The sequence below is a fragment of the Thunnus maccoyii genome, chromosome 5, assembly GCF_910596095.1.
Source record: "Thunnus maccoyii chromosome 5, fThuMac1.1, whole genome shotgun sequence".
Taxonomy (NCBI): Eukaryota; Metazoa; Chordata; class Actinopteri; order Scombriformes; family Scombridae; genus Thunnus; species Thunnus maccoyii.
The window spans coordinates 9946406-9966942 of NC_056537.1; positions in this window are offsets into that span (position 1 = coordinate 9946406).

Here is a 20537-nt window from a genome sequence, read left to right on the forward strand (position 1 = left end):
TTGCTATCAAGCAATCTGGTCAGTGATGAGAAGGACAAGTTGCGATTGGTCCTCTTTGAAGATCAAAGCACCACTAATTGACTGGATATAGAAACATTTGTAACATTAATTTGTTCTCCTTAGAAATTCTGTCATGCACAGGGACTGATTAACACTCTGAATGAACGATCAATGAATTAGGAAGTTAATAAATAAAGGTTTGCATGTATTTTCTTGTTTTGGGTGTTTTAAAGGCCCATCTCAACTAGCTTAGGCTAAAAATGCTGTGGAATGTGGCATTGGTCCATGCTATATTATTGTACCTATAAGAATAAACATTAAATAAAGAAAAAACACATGTACCATCTAAACATTTTTGATTCTCTGATTTTCTGCTTATGAAACAGACATGTCTGTGCTCAATTAACAAGCTTCATGCAACTGTTGAGCAGAGACTACTATTTAAATACTACAGCAGACTGATTCATTCCATTTTCTACTGCAGAGTAGAATACATTGTTCCCTGCAAAAAATCAGGACAGTTTTATGTCCTACTTATTGTAGGTTAAAGCCCCGATGTACAGCTACAAAAAGGACAAGAAACCTAAACATGAATCTGGTAATTACCAGTGGAACAGACATTTTTTCTTTTGAAAGCGAGCAAAGGGCTCTCTGTTCAAACACCATTTGAAGACCTGGATCACAGATTAGTCTCCAATTGAGACAGATTCTTGTCATCTATCAATAGCTTTGTCCACAGAGTACAAGGAAAGAAAAAGGGATACCATGGACACATATTTGTGATGAAAAGGTGGTTTAAGACTAACAAACAGATTGCCACAGCATGCTGGGGAAACATATTAGGAGGGAGAGACAACATAACATATTAATATTTAAATCAAGTCATCACATAAACATGAAAAACACCTACCTGACATGTGGTCTTATCTGCAAATTTGCTGCTAAAGCAACTCAGATCTTTCCATGTGGTCAAGAGAATTTGCAAACAGAAAACAAAAGTATAAACTCAATCTTCTCCCGCAGTGTAGTTTGTTACTTCAAATGACAATAACTTGAACGGATATGTCATGCCAAAGACGAAAGCTGAAGAGCTGTGAAAATTTAATGATACACTTTTTTTTGAGAGGCTGCTAATGTAGCAGAGGACTCTCCTAGTGTTCGGCACAGTGCTGCAGTAGCTACAACTTTTGAAATAATGTCAAACTTGTCATTTGCTAGCCTCCACTGCACCAGCAGCAATGTCACGAGGTCAGAGCATGAGGTTTACATACGCTTGCTGTACCAATGAGACCCGTAGAAATGGGTTTACCCAAACCCCAGAAAGTTAAGGGGACAGCTTAATTGGTCTATGAAATATTCCAAGACGCACACACACTAAACTGTTTGTTGAAGTGCTTCTAATTGCATGCATCAGCATGGGAATTGTAACTAATGGAACCAACAAAATGCCTAATTGTGCACAAATAATTGCTGTTATTACCACATAAGTATTCATGGTGTGTACATGCAGCACTGTACTGTACCACTTTGAAATCAACTGCATAAGGTTGCCCCAGTATCTTACACAAACATATAAACATCCAAACACATGCACATCCATACTCACAGTTTAATGCCTTTGTCCTGTTTTCTCTACACAGACTAGAAAGAGGAACAGATAGGAACTTTCTATATCTGAGGCTTTTCTCTCATCTTTCAGCCGACTGCTCTCTTCCAGCCTGCAGTAGCTTAGGTGAGAACTTCGTCTGTACTCCTACCTTCAGCATTTCCTCAAAGTCCCAATCCAAATCCCAACCAGGATAATCTCATCCCTCCACTCTGATGTACTTCCATTTATCCTAGCCTTGTACTACTGCCAGCTCAGTCCCGTGTTAGGGAAAAGGAGAAAGAGGATTTCTTCTGCTTTCCCCTTGCTCTGGCACTTTACTAAGGTTGTAAGTCCGTATCGCCTTGGAGCTCCACAGAATCTGCTCAATGTCACCCCTGCAGCGCCTCAGGACACAATGGCCACTTGCTCGTTATCATGCTACTTCCAGCAGTGGGTTCATCTGAATGACTTAACAACCAGAAATACATTTCTGTACAACATTAGAACCAGAAAAGTCTTGCAGTACAATGTTGTTACAGTGGTAGGCATCATCAAAGCCCCTTGTATCTTGCATCATTGCAGAACTGGTAGATTTAGTATAAGATGCACAAAAAATCAGAGAAAGGAAAGTAGAGAGAACTGTCACAAAAGTCCATTTGTTTGAGTTAGATATTTCTCTAATAATTTGTTGAATATGAAGAGTGTGGAGGAACTGTGAATGTGACAACCTATGTGTGTGACAAAAGCCTTTTTGAGCTTCCCACTAAGCCAATATAACAGGGAAATAATTATATGAATGACTACAGTCATGTTTACATCCCTGAAGCCAAAATACAATATTACACGCTACTAGAGACCAATAGACGACCGGTGAGCAAACAGACAAGCCCTAACAGCGACACACTCAAACATGATTCATGTTTTTTGTGTTAGATTCAAACATAAATCTAACACGATTCATTCCTCTAACAAGATTAGATTCATACTTCACCAGTACATACACTGTTAGCACGAAAGCATTAGAATGCAAGTCCATCAACAACCAAAGTAGAAATAAGCTCAACCACAAAAACAAATTGATTCAAAATAAAACAGATGCAAATACTGCACATGTATGACAACAGCAAGCAGATATGTAAAAAACAGATATTGCAACAAACCAGCATTGGCATCCATGTTGTCAAGCACATCAACACTGACTGAACAAAGCCAAGACATCAACTCATTATATGCATGTTATTAAAAGCAGCAAATGGGCACTTGGTGGGGTGGAGTGCTGATACCCAAGAAAACTCACTGTCGCCCTGAGCTACAAACGTCACACTCTGGAAACTCAAAGCAGCTTTTAAGGTCAACAGTTGATTCTCAAATGGGTGACGAATGTTCCTTCTCAATGCCATCCAGAATCAAAATTTTCATACCTTTGTCAGGCTTAAGATGAAGTGTGAGAAGAAAAACATGAACATGAAAAGCTACCTTCTGTACTGTATGATAAAAGCGATGTCGGATTTTCCCATGAAGCCAATATTTCACCACTACATAAATAAGCAGCATGAAAGCATCATAAAGCAAGTCAGACAACCACAAAAACAATCCCAGAAATAAATGGCATTGCACATTCTGCACATAAATGACAGCAGCAGAAATGTGCAGCCAGCAGACAAGCGTTGAACACAGAATCAGGGCCAGCAGCCATATGGTCAAATACACAAACACTGTGTATACAAAGCCAAGATGACCATCAGTATATAGATAGAGAGCGAAAATGAAAGACATGCAGTCACATAAAACAATTGTTTTGATCTGCATTGTTTCTAATGCTTTGCTGAATATGAAGTGTGCACTGAAAATGTGAACCTGATGACCTACCTTTGTATGACAAGCCACACTGAGTTTTCATGAAGCCAATTGTACAGAGGAATAATTATGTCAATGGGCTGCATGCAAGATTACGCTCATGTTTACATCCTTGGAGTCAATATTCAATATTACACCCTACTAAAGGCCAATAGGCAACCAATAAGCCAATTAGACAACCTTCACCACCTTTATTACATCACCACTACATACAGTACATCGACAGCATGAAAGCAACAGAATGCAAGACAAATAAAAATGAAAACGATGCAAAGCAATGGCCAAAATAAAAACAAGTTTAACAACAACAACAGGTTTACTCACAATTCATGTTATTGTTGCACGTGGATGACAGCAGCAGAAATTAGCAGCCAGGAGACAAGCATAAAATAGCGAAGCGCCATCAGCAGCCATATTGTCAAGCACACAAATGCAAACTAAACAAAGCCAAGCCATGCATGTTAGCAAAAGGAGCAACCTTGGCAATGTGAAAAACTGATACCCACATGAACTCCTTGGGAAGAGTCCCAAGGTCCCAAGCTGCACACATTACACTATGGAAAACTGCATTTTAACAGTTGATGGCTGAATATGAAGTATGTGGGAAAACATTAACATGACTTATTACCTTGATGTGATAATAATGGCAATAACAATGCAAATATGTTGTAGCACATAAGACTCAAGCGTATTTCAACACTAAATAAATCTGCAGCAATAAAGCATCATGATACATATTAGACAGGGAACAAAACAATGCCAAGAACGTATTATCTTTGCAAATACCGCACTTAAAGAACAACAGCATATAGCAGAAATAAGCATCCAGCAGAAAAGTAAAAAAAGAGGCTTAAAACAGGAAAGCAAGGCCATCAGCCTGGTTCTGAAGCACACAAACACTGAGTGAACAAAGCCAAGATGACCATACTGATAGAGGCTTAAGAGCGACAATGAAAGAGAAAGAAAGCTGTCAAAAAAAACAATGATGAATGAATAGTACATGAAAATAATTATATGAATGTGTCATACACAAGATTATGCTGATATTTGCATTCCCTAAAGCCAGTGTTCTTCAGACCAATAGGCAACAGTACCCCCTTCAAAAAAACAAACAATGGCAACATTAGGACATTTGAGGGAAATATTTAGCAAAATCAATTTAGGAAATAACATGAGTATTCATATTTCACTATTACATACTAGAGCGGAATTTCTATATGTGTTGGCTTTACTAATAATATTCAGAACGAGGGAAGTTCTTTGCTCTTAAATAGTGCAGCAAGCAAACAGCAGAAATTTCACATTTATGCTAACGTAGCAGTTTTTTGCAACTTACTTTTATTTTTACTTTTATTATCAAGTTTATTTCTAAATGGTGAAAATGTTCATATATAAACTATCAGAAACTGCTGAGTGCACATCATCTGTTCTTAGTATATGGAAAACCAATACTGACTATAGAGCATGAAGTTTGTTTTAAGTAGCGCAGCTGCTAAAGAGGACAAGAAAGCACTATTGCAGATCCAGAGGAAGTTTTCCCTTTTTTTATCAGTTTAAAGAAGCCTGATTAAGTTTTAAAGGCTTGATTCTAATCAGTCTGATGCAGTGTTTGCATTCACACTGCTCTGCTCACCAACTTATCTTACCGTCTCCAAATTTGTTCTCTGACATTGATGCAGACGTCCACTCCATGTTGGAGTCTGATTTTTGGCTCGATCAAAGCTGATTTCTTTTGTGATATGAAATTAAGTGTTTGAAAGCTCACATAAAGTAATCTGAACCTTAGAGGGAAGACTCTCTATAGCTTGTCAATGATAAGTGATGAATAAAGTTATAATTCCTGGTATTCAGTGAGCACTTTCCATAAACTGAATGAGGAAAGAGATGAATAGCTCTGTGGCTGATTGCCTGACAGGGTATTGAAGGAAAAACCTACCTTAAAATGCTTATTTATATCTATTTTATTGTTTTGTGCTTATTTTTATTATTGTAACATTAAGATCATTCCACCACAGCTAAAGTGAAGGAAACATTTTCAACAATATGAAACATAAACATAAAATTACTTATATCTTGCCTCATCATTGTGCACCAGTATTTAACTATCATGGAGACATTTTTGAGCTTAATATTGTTAATATTTGCTAAATGACTGTGTTTGCATGAAAGGTGTCGCTTGTAGTGACAAACTCACAGATAATCTCCTGACTCTGCAGCTCGGCTCTACAGAGCTTTTCATTGTCTTTCAGCATATTGTTTTGGTTTTACAGACTGCAACTTTACTGTTTTGACTGCTTTCATCGGTGTTGTTCTCTGTGCTTTTCGGTGCTTCAGTGATGAAGCAGGCAGCTTTAAGACTAAAATGGTTCAGATAAACCCCCTGTGCCTGACCAGCACTAAATGACGCACAAAGTTAGTGTCCAGCTGGTGAACATAGTGGAGCATTTAGCATCTAAAGAGCCAGATATGTTGGTGGAGAGCAAAACATAGCTAAAAGGAGAGTGAATATTGGGCTTGCTACTGTTGCTCTGCATCTGCTGGATTTGTGAATAGGCAATTGTTTGTTAATAAGTTCACCATATCAACTTAAAAGGTGATAATATGTCAGTATTGTGTTTACAGTGTAAGAGTATGTGTTTTTTCCCTAAGTCTTTCCTAAGTATTAGAGGTTGACGATGTATAGTAGTATATACAGTACATGTCCAAGAGTGGAATTTTCCTATAAAGGTAGTAGTCATCCAATGAGAACTTCGACCGGTGGATTGTCAATTGATGATGACAGCTGCCTAAAATGTAGGAACGGCAAACTTGAAGCCTGAAGGGAACTGCTTCCATGTGCAAAGCAAATGGGAAAATCTAGGCAAGGAAACATGGTGGGTAACATACTCCCCTCCCTCAAAGTCATTCTCCAAGGTGCCTTTTATTAAGGACACTTAACCCCCAGTTGCTCCAGTGGCAATCAATCGAATGCCTTGGCTTTAATTGTACTATATTGTGTGTGAATGAAGATAACTATGATTATGTGGTAGGGTGCTGCAGAAGAAAAGGCTCTTGGAGAGGAAAAGAACCGCAGAAAAATTATTAAAATGGCTTCTAGATGCTGTCAATGACTAAGTTTGCCATAGATTTACTGGTGTGCATGGTGACATAAGCAGTGGCACAAGCTGTCAGTGACTCAACCCAGCAATGTCAGCTGTCATGCACACATACAGGAGCACCAGCTGACATAGGAAGCCTCAGGCAGACATACCGTGCAGACACGTATAGCCATGATGTTGGATGAGTTATCAGCTGCACCATACACACACACACACTTCATTGTCATGGTGCCACGGTCATGTAAACATAAGTGTTTAGTCTGGAAATTTACAAGGGCTTACTGATAAAATAGACACAGAATATATGTGGCAAACAGGGATCTAAGCGCTTAAGGTGAAGCGATTTTCTAACAACATCCTTTTTATCTTCACCTTTAGTTAAATTTAAAACTAAGAAAATTGCTCCCGGCTTTTCTACTATACACAAAACAATTACCCTGGGAGACTTTTGTCAAAAATACTTTCCCTATACCCCTTCTTGATTATTTCATCTTACTTCAAAACATTAGTTGAGGTGATTTCAGGCTTAGTTGGATTGGACAAAGTGTAAGAAAATACCCTCTTGAACAGAAAGCTGTTTTACTTTATATTCCTTTCTGTTAAATAAAATGTGTCATTTTTCATATCCTGACTTTATATTATTTTCAATTTAGCTGTCTTCAAGGCAATGTAATCTTTTTTCACCACTGTCCAACACATGATGGTCAATAGTATCAACTGTATTGTGGACTGGTGCTATTTCACTCATATAATTGGAATTAGGTTTTGGCAGTTTATGTGTTTTGTCAAGCCAAAAATGACATGTCGCATGAGTTGGAGTCAAATGATATTGTACTAAGTATGTTTTATGGACCTTAAGCTGGAAAATAATGGTGCAGAATCAGATGTGTGTGCACGCTGGGGCCAAACATTTTTGAATGTATTATGTTTGGCATACATCCAGGGGCCATGAAACAAGGACCAGGCAGAGAAAGAACATGAAAGCAAATCAGAATTCATAAAATACAGTAGGTCTACAGCCAAGTCATGCACACAGGAGACATCAAAGCCAACATCTTTGTAAAACAAACTGTTATATATATATATATATATATATATATATATATATATATATATATATATATATATATATATATATATATATATAATGGGCTCTGACCTGTGATTCCCTGATCTGACCCTTGGATCAAGATGAAAGCTCAAATGTCTTGTACATCTAGCAATATTCACAGTTTTTTCTGTTATTCCTCTTGGATTTGGGTGTAACAATGACACCGTTTTAGAAAATTTTGCACTAAAATGTGCAGATCAATAACAAAAACATGAGTTCACCAGCAACTATGACAAGCAGCCTTGTTTTTAGCTTGATAGCTTTTAGCTATTGTGTTATGTGTGGGAAAAGTTCATGAAAAAACTGTTGACAGTCAATAGTATAATTTTCAGTAACATGTTTTGGTGTCAAAGAACACATACTATGCAAATTGCAGTCTCCTGACTGTACTTCAGTGTCTCTGTCATAGGAATATATCAGCATAAATCCATATTGCAGGCTCGTTAGTCAAGCACACCCCATATTGTTTTGCTGCTCATTGTCAGTTCGTTTTTTCTATTATTAATTACCTCAGCTTAATAAGAGAGGATTTCTCATTTTAGACGGTCATTAGAAACACATTACTGCACCGCTGTTGCAACGTGACTTATTTACTCCACAACAATTTCCTCTCTCGTGTTGCCTCAAAGGCTCTGAAATGAGCCCTGGTAAGAAGGGACAAGCCCAGGTTACACTGGAGAGAAAACACACAAGATTCTGTGTCATAGCAAACAAGGTACGTCAGTGCTGCTGTGTGCAGCTTGAACTGCAAGAAATGGATTTCTGAGTTTGCCTTTGCAGCCCACAGCAGGGCACTAACGGTATATTATTCGGTGTTAGCAGCTCTCAAGTTTTTCTATTACCTTGGTCTATGATTTGACATCACTGTTAAATAGCGGCATAACATGTGCCTTCCAGCTTGTTCAATTGTTCTGACCCCACGAACCTTCAGGACTGAGGAAAATAGAGCTGGAGAAAGGAGGGGGAAGCAGGGAGGTCAATGCCAAGGTGATCAGCCTTTGGAGAGGAAAAGTGTGTCTGTGCCTGCACATGTGTACAGTTGTGCTGGCGTGTTGTTGCTTTTTAAAACACATGAAAGTCTGCCCGCCTACATGGATGCTATGGCTCCTCTGTATTATCGAAAGTGCATTGAAAGTAGCTGAGCCTTTTCTATGTGATGAATGGCTGTGAGCTGTGTGGACAGATGAAACAAATGGCTCTCTCTGCTCTAACTATGGTCTGCTGTCTGATGGTGCTTCAATAGCTAGCTGCCTATAGCTGCTTTCAGGCCAAACAACAAGTATTCGGATCTTTTGGTACATAGTGCAGCACACAAACTGATGTTGTTGTCCATTTGTTCATTTTCAAAGAGCATGTGGATTTTAAGAAGAGGGTCTCTGAAGTATCTGTGGGTGATGAATGATCTCTGGCCCTTAGCAGCACTTGCCCTCTGCCTGACTTGAACCACAATCCCTCTGTTTGCACAATATGACCACAAAAGTTTAAGAGATGTCCAATTAGCTGTCACTGGTATTGTGCAGTATGGACTGCATCATCCAGAATTAAGTGGTAGTCGTATTAGCCATGTTATATCTGAAAAAAATTTCACATCATGAAATATGTTTTAGAGTGTAATTGGTCAGTAAGCTAGAGGCTAGAGGTGAACAGAACATCTCTGAATGCAGCTTGAATATAATCCCAAACAGGTTAAAACCACTTCGTAGTGGTCATGGTTGGGAACAGTAAGAGCACAGGTGTGGTACATTCATTCACCATTTCAGGGCTCAGGACATCTGCTGTACCTATGGAAATCCCTTTGAACGGATTTACTTTCACAGCAGTTTGAATGGCAAGGTATGTTACATTTTGCTGCATCATGCAGCAAGCTGTGTCAAGAGATACCGGAGAAACCAGTGTGACCAGAACAACTACTGAGAAACTTTAGTCTGTCTCACTCAGTGGGCCGCTGTATATAGTATTACAGCACAAAAAAAAATGCATCAGAGGTTCTAATCAAGGAACCTTTATTGTTTGGCCAACACAATGTGTCTTAAAATTACAACTAAATTGAAGCCCCAGCAGTGTAATCAGATCTATAATCACATTTTGCTTTCTAAATACAATGGAGCAAAACTCATCTTGTCAAGTCACATCTGCTTATAATTTTCTTTAGACCAGTGGTTCTCAACCTTTTTGGATCAGTGCCCCCCATCCATTATCCAGTTCCCTTACCACCCCCCATCAATTAAAGTGTAGGCTAATTGTCTTCCCTGTATATTAATGTTGATTAATATTATTCTGTGTTATATCATTTAAAAAGCATGTCATTGAATGCCAAATAACAGATTTGATTTAACTGGACAGTTGGAATATCATTCTGTTAAACAAATGCATTGGTTAGAAATTTGACATTCAAACTATATTGTTCTTGATTACAAACAGCAGCCAATCAGAAAGCAATAATTTGGTGCCAGTGCCAAACAATAAGCACTCTTATTAATTGCTCCAACAGAAAACAAGAGAAGACTGCCAAGGAAAAAGTCTGAGGCTACTGGAAAAAAAGCTGAAGGATATGTATCCATAAGTAAGGTGTTCAATAGAATACGGGCAGCACTTTTTCTTGTTCTGTGCCATTTTACTGATATGATACGAGTGTTGTTGTTTTAATGAAGCTATCCGGCTGATTAAATGAGCAGACCTGCAGCCGTTTTGGTGTGTGTGTATGGGGGGGTCCCCCAAGAAAACTTGATGTTATTTGACTAAAAACTGGACTTGGATTATTAGCATTACAATATTTATTTAAAAAAAATGTAAAGATGCTATTTGTTGCCCTCCAATTCCGATGGTTTAATGGCTGAGTGAACAAGACAGAACATTACACAATGTTGACATGACAAATGACGTACATACAAAGCCTACAGTAAATTAAGTATTGTGTGGGTTACAACTGGAGTGACAAGAGATGCCGTATCGATGTGGGTTGGAGAAGGAAGAGGGCAGAATATCCCGTGTGGTTACAAGTATATGGGTGGGTGTGAGCGTGTCTGTACACATACCGTATGTATAGGAAGTGCTTTTGTCAGAGTGGAGGCAAATAATAATCATATATATGTATAGTCGAGGGAGCCATTTTTAAAGTGATATGTGTTTATGTGGTTTAGTTTAGACGGAATAAGTTGAAGGATGCAATTTTTAGATTTCATTTATTTCATTTAGAATGTGTTTGTACTGATTTAAGTCCAACAGCTGAGATCACTGATACTGATTTTGCTATTGGGAGGGATATTATCTGATCAGTGTTCTTGATAAGTTTGTATAATTTGGACAGGGAGTTTGTGGGCTTTACAATGTCCTCTATTAGAACAGACAGTTGGAGATTACTGTATTTTTTTTCAGATTTACCCCATGTGCAGTGACTTATTTGAGTTGTAGGTGTTGGAGGGATTATTTGTTGTTGGCTATGTAATATCTTCACCTTTCCAAGCTGTGAAGTTGAATGTTTTGTTATCCTGAAGGAGTTCCAGGTTGTTCCATGGTGGGGTGTATTTACAGGATGCTTGTGTTAAGTTCCTGGTTTTGTTGCCGTTCCTCTAAGCTGTCAGAGCTGTTGCCATAGTCACATTTTCAAAGCTGTTGTGGCCTTTTATGGAGGTGTTGATGAACAGCAATTCAGATATATCAGGTTCTTTGCATTATTCAGTATCATAGTTCAGTATCTAACCAGGGGTGGCATTTGTTTGGTGGAGTTATTTGTGAGAAATTTGCCATTGGCTGGCCAGGAAATAGAAAATTCAGTGTCTCAAGATCTCTATTTTTTTTATTTTTTATTTGTAAGATGGCAGTTTGATTTTCCCCCCTAGAATAATTGAAAAGGGTATTTTCAATTACCCAGTCATTTTGGGTAACATTGTTATCTTGGTTACTGCATTATTTCCAATTTATGTGACTGGTAGTTTCATCCATCTGTTGATGTCTTCTGTTGTTTTGATAAGTTCATGCCTTTCTCTCATAGTGTTTTTTTATATTTTAAATGTAGCAATCCAATCAGAATGTCATATTTTCCTCTAATGAAAGGATAGTGAAATTAGGCTCTGGGAAATCTCACTTTTGTGCTGTGTCTACATGAGAAAGAGGCGGAAAGATGAAAAAAACATGTGTTATAGCTGACACGGGAAGCATATGATTTAGGACAAGGTAGGTGATTATTTGCCTTGTTTGCAAGTACAAGCAGTACTCGTACCTGTTCGGCAAAAGGAAAAAAAAAAAAGATCTTGTGTAATCTTACAAAGGGAGAGTTGATCTCAAGGCAGTCTACTGTCCTTTTTCATTCTGGAGAAAGAGATTACCAGGAGCATTCTGTGGTTTCAATCAGCAATGACAGTTGGTGAGTAGGCGTGCACCATCAGGACAATGGCCAAAGTCTGTGGCCGTTTGGTACATCCTTTATTTTTATCTGGATATGAGAAACCTCTGTCGTACTCCCCTGAAGAACGATTACCTCCCAAAGAGGTTCACACCATTTTGTCTTTGCAGTGGCAGGGAATGAAAAGAGAGGTGGATTCAACACACACCGAACACGCTGTACCTATGGAAATCCTGTTGCATGGATTTGCATTTCAGATTTTTCTGTATCATGCTGCAACCTGCTTCAAACGATAACAAAGAAACCTGACCAAAGAGACTTTTTTTCTACGTCTGTCATGCTGCTTGAATGACCAAGACTCCTGTAACATCCCAAATGTAATGGTCGCTCTGAGATACATATGCTTCTGCGAACGTCAGATAATGCAATGTAAATTTACTCTGCCTTGAATTGATTTGTCTCAAGACTGAAGTTCCACATGAGCATGAAATCAGAATATGTTACTTCAGAACTAAACCGAACTGTCAGTCACCTTCTGAGACAAGAGCGCTGAGGGTTTTCCTTCGCTACCTCAGGCAAGGGCGCTGCATGCGTAGAACCTTAATACATGCACTCCTAAGTGAGCAGCCCACTCCCTGCTTTGGGCTGTGGGTATAATGTCTCGTTCCATCGGTTTGATGCCGCTGAAGGGTGCACTTAAAAGCTTCCTTTTAGTTCTGTTCTGTGTCCCAACAGCTGACTACAGACACTGCATTTTACATGTCAGAGCAGCTTGGGTTGATTCCAATCTGTGAGCCGCTCATGAGATATTAATAACTCACCTGTGCTTGTTTGTATCCCTGTGTGGGCGTATGTGTGTGAACGTCTGTGTGTGTGTGTGTGTGTGTGTGTGTCTATGTTGATGTGTTATCAAAGAGAGAGAGAGAGGGGAAGTCTAAGTGTGGATATTAAACACCCACAGCTCCCTCTAGCTTCTCCACTGTGAACAACTAAATGCTCCAGATGCAGACGGAGAAGAGGGGTGTGAGTGTTCGTGTGTGTGTGTATGTGTATGTGTGTAAGCATTCAGCTTCAACCAGGTTCCCCTTGCTAGCTCATTCATCATGATTTAAAACAGTGATGGTGGTCTAGACTAGAGAAAGACCAGAATTAAGGACCAATTTGCCAAACCGGTTAAGCTGGTTTTCTGTCACATCTCTTGACACAAACTAATAATGCTGCAAATCACCAAACACCAAACAATTTAGATGGCTACAATGTTCAGTCTAATATGTACAGTGGATCAGCATATTGTGCCCCCAGTTTCATTTTTGCTCAGTTCATAAAGAAAGAAAACTCAGTTTCTTTTTCACACTGCAGGCAGTGAGAGAACAACGGGTGCTGCTGAAGAAATAACAATGAAATATTCTGGGAGACAGAGTATCAGTGACTTGGCCAATGAGCTGATAGAAAGAGGCAATGAGACCCAGTCTGAGCTGCTAAAGAACAAATGAGATGAGAGAGAAAAAGAAAAGTTTAGACAAGGGCTTTTACTGATGGATTTACTGAGAAGAAAAGTCTAAGTGAGCAAAGAGACAAACTGATAAACACTCAACAGAGAGAGTAGCATTTGTTGAACAAAGCAAACAATTACAATCATTGTCAAATATGTTTTCTCAAAAGGTCAGCAAGTGAAAATCTTATCAGTACCAGGTGAAAAAGATCATTTCTTCTTTTCATCTTTTTGCAATACTTGTTGGTACAGATATGTAGCAATGGATAAAGGTCATGGATTATGTTTTTATATGTTTTAAATGTGTTTGTCAGTTTTCATATAAGTCAAAACAATAAATCTGGTGCCATATTTGCTATGTATACCTTGCAGTGACAATCATGTGACTGTGCTTTGTCAGTAACCATGTAACCATTTTGCATCCTGCATTGTGTGCAGACAGTTCACTATTCTCACATGAGAACTAAATATAGAAAATCAGAGTACAAAACTCTCTCAGTAAGGTACTGTAGATTCATAAATGCAATATTTTGCAACAAAAAATTGGGAAAATCATACTTAATTATTGAGGGTGGGGAGACTATGCAGCTGTAAGAGTGCTAAATTTTCTGCAAACATAGCAAGATGGAAGATGTCAACATAACAACTACAACTTTATGCAGTAGTTAGTTTTCCAACTATCATGTTTTTAGAAGGTTTTGAGGATTTTAATTACCTATCTGAAATTGTAGTCAATGATCTATTATAATCCCCCCAAATCAATCACCTAATCAGATTAGTTCCATTTGTTTTTGGATTACTAAATATAGCGTGATCCCCTTTAAATCTCAAAAATAGAAAATGTGTAAATAAAATGTAAAACTCACCTCACTTGTGCTGAAGGGAAACTTTTTGTGATTTTTCTGTATGAAAAGTTATGAGTTATATTGAATGCGACACAGCAGGTATGACTCACAATCTAAAAAATAACATAATAGAGATAAAAAAGTGCACCCTATATTCATGAATCGAGTTTTGGGTTCCAGGACCAGAGCAGTGTGATGTTTCCGCTGCTGATGAGGTTTATGATGAGCTGAGAAGATAAGATGAAATCTATTGATCCCCGTAGGTGTGTTGGGTAGGAAATTAATATTTAAGAAACAGCCTAAGCCTGTGTACAGAAGATAATGTCATTTTACAGCAGACAGGTTTTGTTGAACAGAAATTTCACCCAAAACATTTTCCTGAATAATCTATAAAAAACTCCAGGAACAATAGCCAGGTGTTTACGTAGGGTTCATTTTTTATGTTACATATTCTTAAAGCTTTTAAGGAATTCTAACATGCCAGGTCCATAAACTACTTTTCTTCAAAAGGCCGGCCCCCTGTCTGACTGTCTGACTGTCTTTATCAGTCTGGTTTCCAACTTTCTTCACAGTGTTTTTGCAAGTTTTTGCTCTGTAATTACAATGCATACATACTTTATTCATATAATTTAACATTGTCCAAAGCATTTAGAGTTTCATAATCTTATGTATTTTTAATACTTTGCATTCAACCATTGGTTTCCATTCATTTTTTAAGGTATGAAAATCAATAACCAGACTCACAGTTAAGTGCAGATTGATCTGAAAATGCAGCACTGCCTTATGTGATATAATATATAATAATATAATATAATAAAAAAAATGCACACTTGTTAGACAATGGCTGCTTGAAATGCATACATAAAAAACACTACTACATGTTTTGTAGCATTCCTGATTTGTAGTAAAAGGGCTACAACATACAAAGCGAGTTTGGTCCTTTTAAATGCCTTCTTGCACTCTGACAAACATCTGGATGTCGTGACTGATTACTAATCAAAGATGGCTCACTATCCCCCTGCATTCGCTCTTCATGGGTTAAAAGCAGTGCCAGTTTGAATCCCACAAAGACAAAAAAAAAAGAGTCCTTCATCAACATACTGTAGCTAACCCCTACTCACACAGTGACTTGGCAGTAAAAACACATGGTTCTGCAGGCCAGCTTCAGAATTTGACCTGTGTGAACGTGAAGGATGTCATGACCCCTGGTGTCATCTTTGTTTGGCCTTGTGATTTACCTGTCTGCTCTGTCTCTGCAGGTGTTCGTTAAAGCAGCCCACGACACCTGAGGGCCCACAGGGTTGCCGGGTTGTTAAAGTCAGGGCTGCAGCTGCGGCAGTCTCGCTCCCTCCTCTGACTGCTTGCTGCTTGCTGCTGCTGCTGCTGCTGCTTGCAGCTTTCTATTTCTCCCTTCAGGCACCGGTTTGGTTTAGTTATGTTGTCTTAGTTTTGTTATGATTTACTTTCTTGCACTTTACAACACACACACATCTTACATTCATGCACACCATACACCACTTTTGCTGCTAATATTCACACCCTGTGCCCTTTATACTTAGTTAAGTCTTTAATTTGTTTAATTTGATTTACTATTAGATTATCTTTTGTTAAAATCTCTATGTTGGTGTGTGACCACTTGAGTCAGGTCATAACAAGGAGGCCACAGTTGAAATGTCCATGTGTGAAAACCTGAATAAATACAGGTTGGAATAAGATCTTTTACCCCGGAGCATCTGACACCTTGACCCACGTAGCCTGGAGTTTGACTCCTGTCTGCATGCGTATCGTCACACTCTGCAGCCATATGGAAGGCTATGTAGACTGCCTGCTTCGTGTGACTAAAGCCTTGGGATAAGTTGTACTAGATGTTGAGTAAAGTCATTTTCACCGGCATGATTCTGTGATTTTAGTCCCAAGCTAAACAATGCTATTTGTGATTATCACAGGGCGCTTGTCACACTGCAAATAAATAACCAGTTTTTGATTTGTTTTCTTCAGCAAAGTACTCAAAATTCTGGGTCTACAGTCTAATACTTCACAATGTCATTAAAAAATAAACCTATTTTCTTTTCAACTTTCAACAGATTCTAACCCTGTGATGGGCTGGGAAAACAGTCAACTACCTAAACATGGTTTTACATTTTTAACATGTTGTTTTATCAGTCTTGTACACATGTGTGTATATAAAGTCAACAGATTATATGATTTTGCATCATTATGTATATGTGTTTACTGATGGTTTGTTTTTGAGTGTCAAATGGGTAGAAAAATCCTTGCTTTTAACTTCGCACCTTGGGCTCACTGTTGTTTCACACAAGCTGAGGTGCAAAGTGAGAGTAGCTGTCAGGTTGTGTGCCTTCTGGCCTATATATATATATATATATATATATATATATGTCCAGTTTTTTTTTAAACAACTAAAAAAAGTCTGCAGTCCAGCAACAAGATTCAAATCTAGCCAGACAACCAACACAAAACACAGAAAAAAAACCCAAAACATAACACCCTAGGGAATCTACATAGCATAAACACCACATATGGTCTAAATACAAATTATGCTAAAGTAGGAAGCATTAAACTTTAATATCCAACAATCTGGCGAGGAATGGGCCCCATACTTCATTAAATAAATCTTCTATCCCAGCCACGCTATAAGTATCCCACTCATAACTTGTCATTGTACTTAATACATCTATCCAACCTTTAGAAGTGGATAAGGTGGAAGATTTCTGGTGGTGTAGAGTTATCCTACACCCTGTTATCATAGCTAAATGGCACCATTTCAACATTATCTGTCAGTAATCCCAAGAGACATATTGTGGGTTTTTTGATCAAGTGTATTCCAAACATCTTATTCAAGAAAGAAATTATTTCATCCCACATGTCTTTTTTATCATAATCGTACATATGACAGTTCCCACCTTTTTATTACATCTCCAACATGTATCACTGTTTCTAAGTTTAAGTCATGCTATTTTGAAGGAGTCCAGTGGGATCTATTTAATATCTTATAAAAAATGAGTGTGTTTCACATGAGTAACAATACCATGATGCAAAGAGTTTTTTCCAGTTGTCTTCTGGAATCTCCTGATCCATGTCCCATTCCCAGCATATTTTTAGGCCATCCAATTTTGGCAATTGTGTACCTCTAATATATTCTTAGCATTTTGACACTTTTTATGTCCTATCTTAAGTGAAAGTTCCTGAATTCCAGTTGTACCTTGCAGAATATGTTTTTTTATTTGAGAGAATGCAATGTCTAATTTGTCTCCAAAATTCATTTGAGTTACTCAAATTATATTTATTTTTAATTTCGTCAAAAGACCTGAGTACGAATACCAGACCTAATCCATTAATCCCCCAAAAAACTCTTCTTATCTGTTAACAGTTTCTTGTTATACCATATGGAGGATCTGCTTGATAAATATGGATTGGATTTTGTTATTTGATGTGCCATTCTGCAAGATTCTCTGGCAAAAGCCAGTACCGGGTCTTGAAAAGGAACTGGTCTGTCCGTTTGTGTACGGAAAGTGGAACAAGGCATATTCAATTTTCCTATTTAGTTTGTCATTTAATTCACATTTATGCTCATTCACTTTACCCCATGAATCCGAGTGTCGTTGCTCCATGTATTGCTTTTCTAGCTTTTTATTATCTTGATTTAACTTAAGCATCCTTTGACATTCTGCTTTTTTAATAAGTGATTTTTTAATAATACGCCCCCTCAAAATAGATTTAAAAGCATCCCATATTATACCATGGTCCTCAATAGAGCTTTCATTATGCTCCCAAAATTCCTACATTACAGACTTAATAAAGTTGCAATTCTCTTCCCTATTCAGCATACAGATATTAAATCGCCATCTCAGGGTTTTTTCCACTTTATCTAGTGGACAGAGAACTAAATCCACAGGTGCATGGTCTGACAATACTATGCAGCACCTGACTAACTAAATTACGTGATATAAGAAAATAATCTATACTCGAATAGCTTGAGTGTGGATGGGAAAGTAAAGAGCTCTTCCCTTTGATGCAATATTCTCCAAATATCAACAGGATCCAACTCTTCTGACAATACATCTATTGCCATAATACCTGCATTGTTAGGCTGAGTGGGTCAATAAGTTTTATCCATAATTAAATCCCTCACTTGATTAAAAATTCCCCCCTAAGATTGTATTATCATTACCCACGTTTCTAATTAAATTACAGACTTCCTGAAAAAAATCTGGGTTAGCAGAATTAGGGGCATAAATATCAGCAATTGTCATTCTTTGACCTTCTAATGTGACATCCAATATAGCCCATCTACCTTCTTTCTATGAAATATATTTGTGTACCTGACAATCTATACTTTTCTTTATTAGACTGCTTACTCCTCTTTTTCTCTAGGAAAATGTGCTGTGATATTCCTGGGCATCCCATTCTCTTTTGGGTTTTGCAGCTTTATTGAAAGATGGATATTAGTTATCCTATAGTGTTTCTGTCCACCTCCATATGACGATCACTCCACATTCAGTCAAAACTTTTCAGCATTGTTTCAATATTGTTCTGGTGGCGCTGGTCCGTAGCATGTTTTCAATTATCCATGTCAGTGCACTTCTCTCCTCCGGTGGGCCCCCTTGTCCCCTCGCCTCGGAGGCAGTTGAGAAAGGCTTTGGCATCTGCCACACACCAGAACTCATGCCGTCAGTTGTCCGATGAAAAAGTAATTGTTGCTGGATGTCACAAGGGATACTCCACATTGAATTTTCGGAGAAGTCGCCTCACCTCATCATATTTTTTGCACTTCTCTTGTATCTCTTGTGTATAATCTTGGAAGAAAAAGATTCTTGAACCATTCCAGGTAACTTGTTTCTTCTTTCTTGCTGCCATTAACACGGCTGCCTTGGCCTTGTCCCATAGGAACTGGACAATGATGCGTCTTGACCTGGAGTTATCACCTGGTGGGGGGCTTCATACCAGTTATCGACATTAATATCCAATGCCTCAGACAGCAGTGTTTTCATGAAGGACATCCCAGTCGCGACCTTCCATTCCTTCTTTAACACCTGCAATACGGATGTTCTGACTGGGAGAAAAGCCTTCCAGCATCGCTATTTTCTCCTTAAGTATGTGATTCTGTCTCGCCAGGTCATTTACTGCAGGGGGCTCGTTTTGCCTCTTCGTCTTCCAGTTTGTATATTCTCAATTCTGCCTCTGTAATCCTGCAGCCCAAACTTTTCACTGTCTCATTCAGATCCTCAATTCTTCTTTTTACCCCTGAGAGGTCTGTAGCCGGGCTCTCGAGGATAGTCTTGATTCCCGGCAGTTCAGTCACCATGGCTGAGATGTCTTGTGGAGGTGGCTCCACCATCTTGGTTGCTTCCTTGGCCTCCTGCATCACTTATACATATCTTATACATTTTTAGTTTTTGTTGACATTGTCAGAAAGGTGATAATTCTACTTTATGTTTATTATTGAGGTTGTCCACCCTATTAACATACACGAGAGGGGCAAAATATTAGGAACACTTTTCAATATAATGCACTCCAGTACACCATCACCCACCACAACCTCAATAATAAAGATAAAGCAGAATTATCACCTCCTGACAATGTCAATAAAAATGTATGAAAATGTATAAGCTTTGTAAAAGTAGAATTTATGGCAGAGCTGTTGTATTGGATTGCATTAGATAATAAAGTGCTCAGTGAGTGTACAGTGTACATATTTTATTCAATTCAATTCAATTTTATTAATATAGCGCCAAATCACAACAGAAGTTATCTCAGGGCACTTTTCACATAGAGCAGGTCTAGACCATACTCTTTAAGTAGCAATTTGATTGGACAAGAGGTATTCCATGAGTGCTGATACAGAGTCCAACAGCACTAGGACTATTAACTGTACATGTATCACTCCGCTTTACAGGTGTTCTAATAACCATTAATTACATTAACAGTCGTTATCTATCCTAGATTTTAACAAACTTCGCACCGCAAAGATGAACATATTTCCACAAATACCATTTGAGTTAAATTATGAATGGTCATCGGAAGAGGACGAAGGAAAGGAAAGAAATCTGGATACTTCAGTGCAAACCTCCAGGCGTGCTCCGTGACATCAGCCACCCTAGACAAATTAGAGAAGAGCAAAATTAAAGCTATCTCTGTAAGGCAAACAACATGGACTTTGAACTGCTTTCAGACTTGGCTAAGTCT